We start from the raw sequence: 6,738 nt of genomic DNA, 5'->3' as shown, positions 1-6,738 counted from the left end.
CACTCTATTCATTTGTGCTCTACGCGAACACCGTTCCTAGGCAACTGGAAGTTAATGTACAATTAATAATATGGGAACTTGTCATTCTTGAATCCAATCACAGACTTAATTTGCCTGGGAATTGTCTTTGTCTCAAGATATTAAATATTGCGGGATCCCAAACGGGGGGCACATCGACATATCTAAGCCCAGAACCCCCACAGAGGCTGGGCACCTGCGCTAAGAAAAGCCTGGAGCTCAGCTCCCATTAAGCCCGGGCTCTCAAACCCCCAGTGACGGATGATGTGCATCTCAAAATGGCTCCCCTGTTCCCCATCGCACTAATACAGGAGCATAGAGCATGATGCCCCAGAAGCACTTTACTGTGTGCTTTAATGCTGTTTGTAAATTCAAATTATTTTTTTATTTTTATTTTTATTTTTGTGACCTCCCTCACTGTCTGACCCCTTGTTTACTGTATCTGAACTCCGCAGGGCAATGGGCTGAGGAGTGGCATTATCAAAGACTCCGTTCTCTCAGGTAAGCACCATGCATCCCCAATATTTGCTACCTGTGGACTTTTATATCACTTATATGCATACCATATGCCACTTGCCACTTTATTGTTCACGGTGTCATATATTGCATGGCTCTTCAGATTTATTGTTTTTATCATTGCTTCTGTTTGGTTTTTCCTCACCTCTGTGTTCGTGGTGGCTGATCTTTGCGGTGTTCTTCGTCATGTAAACATTGCTGGAAGTGAATTTTGATGATGATGTGTGTGTGTGTGTGTGTATATATATTCAAGCTGAGTTGCACCAGATTGACCCTGTGGCTTAATGTCCGCACCATAGCTGCCTGTGCCAGAAGCCAAGAGGGGCCGAGGCTCAACCTCTGTCTCCGTTCCTGCTCCATTCCCCTCCCCTACACCCTCTCCATTTCTGCATCTCATTCGGAGTCTTGATGGCTCCTTCTTAATGGCGTGAGACGGCTGGACCAGAAGGCCTGGGGAACCGCTCACAACCCCACCACCACTGTGACACCCCACTCGTTCCTAAAACCGTCCTCTCCCGCCCCACCCCCACTGAATAAAACTCAGGGCTTGCTAAGGCCCTCTGGGGGAAAGGCTGAACCTGCTGTATGTCTGTAAGGTGCACATGGAGAAAGTGAGTTTGGGGGGGGGTTGCATAGATCTGACAATGCCGTATTCAGCTCGCCGACAGGAACGCATGTTTGTCTGCAGAAGTGTCCAGAGCATGTGTGAATGCGCTATGCCTGAGGAGAATTTCTAACCTCTGTGCACAATCCCAGTCTTCCGCTCTCTCTCTTCCTCTTTCTTCCCATCTCTCTCGCTCTCCTTCTCTCATGGTCAGGGGTTACAAGAGGAAGCGGCTAACTCTCAGCGCTGGTCCCCCAGGCTGCTCTCTCTCTCTCTCTATCTCTCTCTCTCTCTCTCTCTCTCTCTCTCTGTCTCTCTCTATTCACATACACATGTGTATTTGTGTATGTGCGTCTGTGCGTATGCATGTGTGTTTTACATACAGCAAAGCTCTCTGTGACCCGGCACAGCTGCCACAGTGCTGCTGATCATGTAGATGAGAGAGTGCTTTGCATCCATTAAAGAAGTTGCCAACATATTATGCATGGGCAGTGTGAACAGCGGAATTGTCCTCAGTCCTCGCTAACATTCCATTCCTGACATCTGACTGTCTGCCCATTTCAAAAACCCGCCTCAAAAAACCATGCTGGCCAAACCTCTCCCTCTGACCAGAATGACCAGTGCTATTTAAAATCAAGTCGGTGCCGAATTGCAGTTGCCAACGCCGGGAAGAACCTGGCAACTATTTTTTCAGGCATCACATTTACATTGGCAAGATAGATTGCTATTAGGCAAAGTGTTGAAGACTTGCATGCATCTGTGTTGTGAAAGCTACGATCACGTGGTTGTGAGAACATCAGTAGGCCAGCGTGATCTCTGTCTCTCTGTAGAGTACGCGCGTCCAACACCACCACAGCGCTCCGGGCTGCATCGCTACCAGTTTATGCTCTTCGAACAGCCAGGCGATCAGACTCTCTCTCTCAACAAGAAGGAGATGGCCTCACTGGGTAAACACACACAAGCAACACACATGCATTCACACACTCATTCATGTACATAGGCACAAGTTTATGTACACACAAAAAACTCACTCTTATATACAGACACAATTTTAAATTTAAAAAAAATCTACATATAAAAACTCACACTCACTCCACAGCCATTTCCGCACCCCCACTTGGAAACAATTGTACGCACTGCTGTGTCAAACAGCAAAATAACATGTAATTAAATGCCCAGTGCTAACATGTTGAATTGTGTCAACCTGCTCCCTTTCAAATTCAGCTTTTCTCACAGCAATCTCTTTTCGTCCAGCTGAGAATTAAATATGTTCCTGTCCATTATATTATTTTGCTAATAGTTATCCCTTTTATGAGCCCTGACTATAATGTAGTCTTATAACCCATAAATAGCATGCCGCCATACATGTTATAAGTAATTATTAGCATGACGTCCCAGCTCAAATTAGATTAAATTGTTACGAATGCACAGAGGGGCTGATGGCTTTTATTAATGCTAATATTGCGCTTAAGAGTTCTTAAGGAGCGCCCTTTACAGGAAGTATTACCTATTAGTGCAATAGGACCCTGCTGTTCGCACACACTCGTCTGTTCCAGCGAAGGGAACAAGCTGCGTGAATAATGGGGAACGCTTGATCAAGGCAGACCGCCACGGTTTCCGAAGCCTATTTTCTCGAAGTGCTTGAACTTAATGAGGAAAATGTTAATGATGTTAGCGAGAGAGAGACGCTGTGTTGTGGAGTGTGTCTGTCTGTGTGCTCGCTGACAGGGTCCTGAGAAGGATGACGGAGGCCCACGCGCCCACCTGCAATTAGTTTGGCAGACATCCCCCCAGCAGGAAAAAAAAAACACACACACACATGGCCCTCCAGTCACCGTGGCAACTCAGTGGCAGACAGGGCACCAAAAATACCCATGATTGGAAGGCTAGGAGGCTCCAAGAGGCTCACTCATGGACCAGTTGGGGGGGAAAAAAAGATGTTGAAGGATTATCGGTGGTGAATGTATTCAGCACAGATTACCCATGCCATTCAATTGGGCTCAGTTAGTGTTCTGCCTCCTGGGCACTCCTAGTTTTTGTGTCTTTTTTGTCTTTTTTGTGTGTTTTGCATTGTCTGCTGGGTTGGGGGAGAAAAGAAGTTGATGAGTGAGTGAGTGACTGACTGACTGCACTCTGGCGTACCTGGAGAGGGGCGTGCCCACCTGTCTGCTCCGCTCTCGTGGCACCGTGGATGATTCGCCAGGAGATCGTGCCAGCGCCAGACTTCAAGGCCATGGCCTGCGAAGAGAGCAGCTGCCAGTCTTACCCTGGCGTTTGAAGTCTTGACAGCTTTGTCAGCAAACAATCCCGGCACATTAAGTCTGAAGTCTTTTTGATGTCAAGATGCTGGAAGGAAAGTGTCAAAATGGATAGATTTTTTGAGGGGCTTATCTGCTTTATTGGTGTTTTCAGGGAGGACAAGTTGAAAATCTTTCTTCTTATCAAGGCACACTTCACGAATAATAGTTGTCAAAATCAGTTAAAGTTAGGCAAGTCAAGCTGTGGAAGACATAGTTTTGGAAGCTGTTCCCATTTCCATGTATAATGTGGGTTTATTGTTGGATCTTTCTCATGAATATCAAGTTTGAGCTGTGCCACTGAAGTACAGCTTCATGAAGTCAACTACCCTTGTGATAGTGAAGCCTGTGATATTGACCTACGGAGGTCCATCCCCTTTCAGTCATTTTATTGTCTTTATCAAGACAAAATGACCAACATTAATAGGATGTGGTGCACATTTCCTGCCTGTGAATAATAGTCAGATGAAAATGGCCTCAATCACTCTTTTTATCCGTCTGCCATTGCGATCCCTCCTCAATCCTGTGTTAACCCCTAACTTACACATACCCCAGCCTACCCCCCCCGCCCCCCCCCCACCCCCCCAACCCTAACCCTAACCCCCCCCTGTCCAGTCTTCATCTGCCACAGGAATTAGACTGGACACACCCAGGGCTAATGCCCCGGGCCCAAGCCATCACCCTCGCTCAACTACTTCCTCTCTCTCAGTACTCATAGGAAATGAAATTAAGGAATTCATAATCCAGTGCAATGATCGCATGTCAGCCGATCAGTCACCGGGCAGTTATTTGACAGGAGCAGGATTGCTTGCTTTGTTTAAAATGCAAGTGTTATAAACACTGGTTTATCAGAGCAAATATAAACTTTCATCTCAGCCATTTTATCTTCTCAAATGTTGTGAGGGCCCCAATATCAGCTTATACATAGGACTTCTCTTGAGCATTTGACTGACTCAGCCTGTGCTCTTCACCTCACTTGTTCTCTCATGACTATCAATTTGTGTGTGTGTGTGTGTGTGTGTGTGTGTGTGTGTGTTGCAGCAGTTTATATTTAACCCGCCTTAGCAAAGTCAGCAGGGAAACTCCCATCTTTATCCATGCGCTCTGTTGTCCAGTCAGCCAGGAGAACATTCCCAGGTCGAAAGACTGAAGACCCAGAAACGGCTCCGGCCCTGGCCTAGCGCGGAGCCGGCCCTGTCCCAGACGTCTCTGCTCTCCGGGTCCACTCCTTCGTTAGTGTCCGTCCGCCCCGTATGTGGCACGCCACCAGAGGACATCCCTCAAGGCGGCTGACACTAATTGAGGTGATTGGTGGGCGAGGAGCATTGAGCCGTGGGTGTGGAGTCTCCTAATGATCATTTCCCACTTCCACCGGCCCCTGCGCCTGACTCGATTTCCAGCTCTGATCTGCCGCTGCCTTTTGCTTTCATCTGCGGATGTCGGCGTGGCAACCGTCGCAGCCCAGGCCAATGAGATGATGGGGGTGAAGCAGGGCTCTAGAGGGGGCGGGGCAATGATCGTCATGGTTGCAACTTGTTGTCACATAGAGTTTTGCATCTTAGGTAGTGTGCTCAGCATAAGTTTGTTTTTGTGTTCATGTGTGTGTCTATTTGTTTTCGACAGTGTGTGCATGTCACTGTGTGTGTGTGTGTGTGTGTGTGTGTGCATGTCTGTGTGTGCGTGTATTTGTTTTTGACAACTTATATACAGTACATGTGAGTGTGTGCATACTGTATGTGTGTATGTGTGTGTGTGTGTGTGTGTGTATTTGTGGTTATGTGTAGATGAACTAGTGTGTGGAAGTGTCTGTTAAAATCCCTGTGTGTCCTCTTGTGGTAAGAGTGTGCATATGTGTATTTGTGTGTGTGTGTGTGTGTGTGTTTCTATTTGGTAGGAAATGTGGGTCAGCAAATGGACAGAGACAGCTGGTCATTACACAAGTGGCAGGGAGGGGTGAGGAGCAGAGGGCATGTACCCAGCCTGTGGGCAAGAGGGGCGTGATGATGGTGGGGAATCCCCGCACCCTCCACAGCCCACAGGGCCCAGCGTGTCAATGCTCGTGACCGTGCCAGGGGTTCCACAGACCGATGACGAGGGCAAGGCGTGGGTGGGCACACGGGGTCTGGTGCTAGTGTCACTTTTCCGCCAGTTGGCATGGACAGAGTGTACCAACAGCCAAGGACACGGGCCTTCCCTGCCAGCCTGGAGGTGAGACTGGCATTGTGAACCAAGAACTCACAGCCATCTCAATAGAATGTGGAAGGGGTTACAAAGGGTGGTTCCTCTGTTCTTTTAGCTCCTTAGTGCCGACACTGTTAACAATGTTGCTCTTCATTCTTAGGTTATTCGGTAGTACAAGTAATAACAAAAGAATGAAGATCGTAATGGCCTTATCTTTATTATCTTTGCACCATATGGCATTCATGTGGTAGGCCAATAGGCATGCTATTGGTTTCCTTTTATACGAGTCTTAGCTGAAATTGAATGACAAATATTTGTAATGCATGAAGTGTGTAAAACAATTCATGGATCAGACACTGTCAATTGTTTTCAGTGAAAAGGGAAACTCTTCCTTGTGTTAAAGCAACACTTCAAAATAAATAAATAAAACAATAGATACACAAAAGATCAGAGAAAATGAAATGAAGTGCATAACCACTCTTTATCTCGCTCGGTAAGTGTATGATGGGGTTTTTGACAACCCATGAGCTCTTTCTGCTCCTAGCTGTGGTTGTTTAAAAAGGTCAGGGAGTGTGGAAGTCCATCTTCACACATACAGTAGACCCTCTGTGGCTGATGCCTGGTTCTCCTGAGCTCTCCTGCCAACTGATATTGCCGGCTCAGCAGAGTCCTCAGCGCTGTAATTGAAGCCATTTGCAACAGTGTGTAGTGTAGTAATGGCCGGCTTGGAGTCGCCCACCCACCTACTGATCCCATCATTAATCAGTCCTCCAGTCAGACAGACACACACACACACACACACACATTCTCTCTCTCTCTCTCTCTCTCTCTCTCTCTCTCTCTCTCTCTTTTTCTCTCACACACACGCACATACACACTCATTCTCTCTCTCTCTTACTCTCTCTCTCTCTCTCACTCACACACACACACACACACGTTCCCTCTCTGACACACACACACATTCTCTCTCACAACACACACACTTACATTTGATATACTTTATTTGTTTTCACATTATAAGTCAAGTTTCATCAGGATTCCGATGTACTGAATACCCCAACATATTTAAGCAGTTGACCATTTCAGTATGGGTGTACAGTGTGCACATAAACTCAAAAGCAC

The sequence above is a fragment of the Clupea harengus genome, chromosome 7 (assembly GCF_900700415.2).
Source record: "Clupea harengus chromosome 7, Ch_v2.0.2, whole genome shotgun sequence".
Lineage (NCBI taxonomy): Eukaryota > Metazoa > Chordata > Actinopteri > Clupeiformes > Clupeidae > Clupea > Clupea harengus.
Note: the sequence above shows the minus strand (reverse complement) of the source record.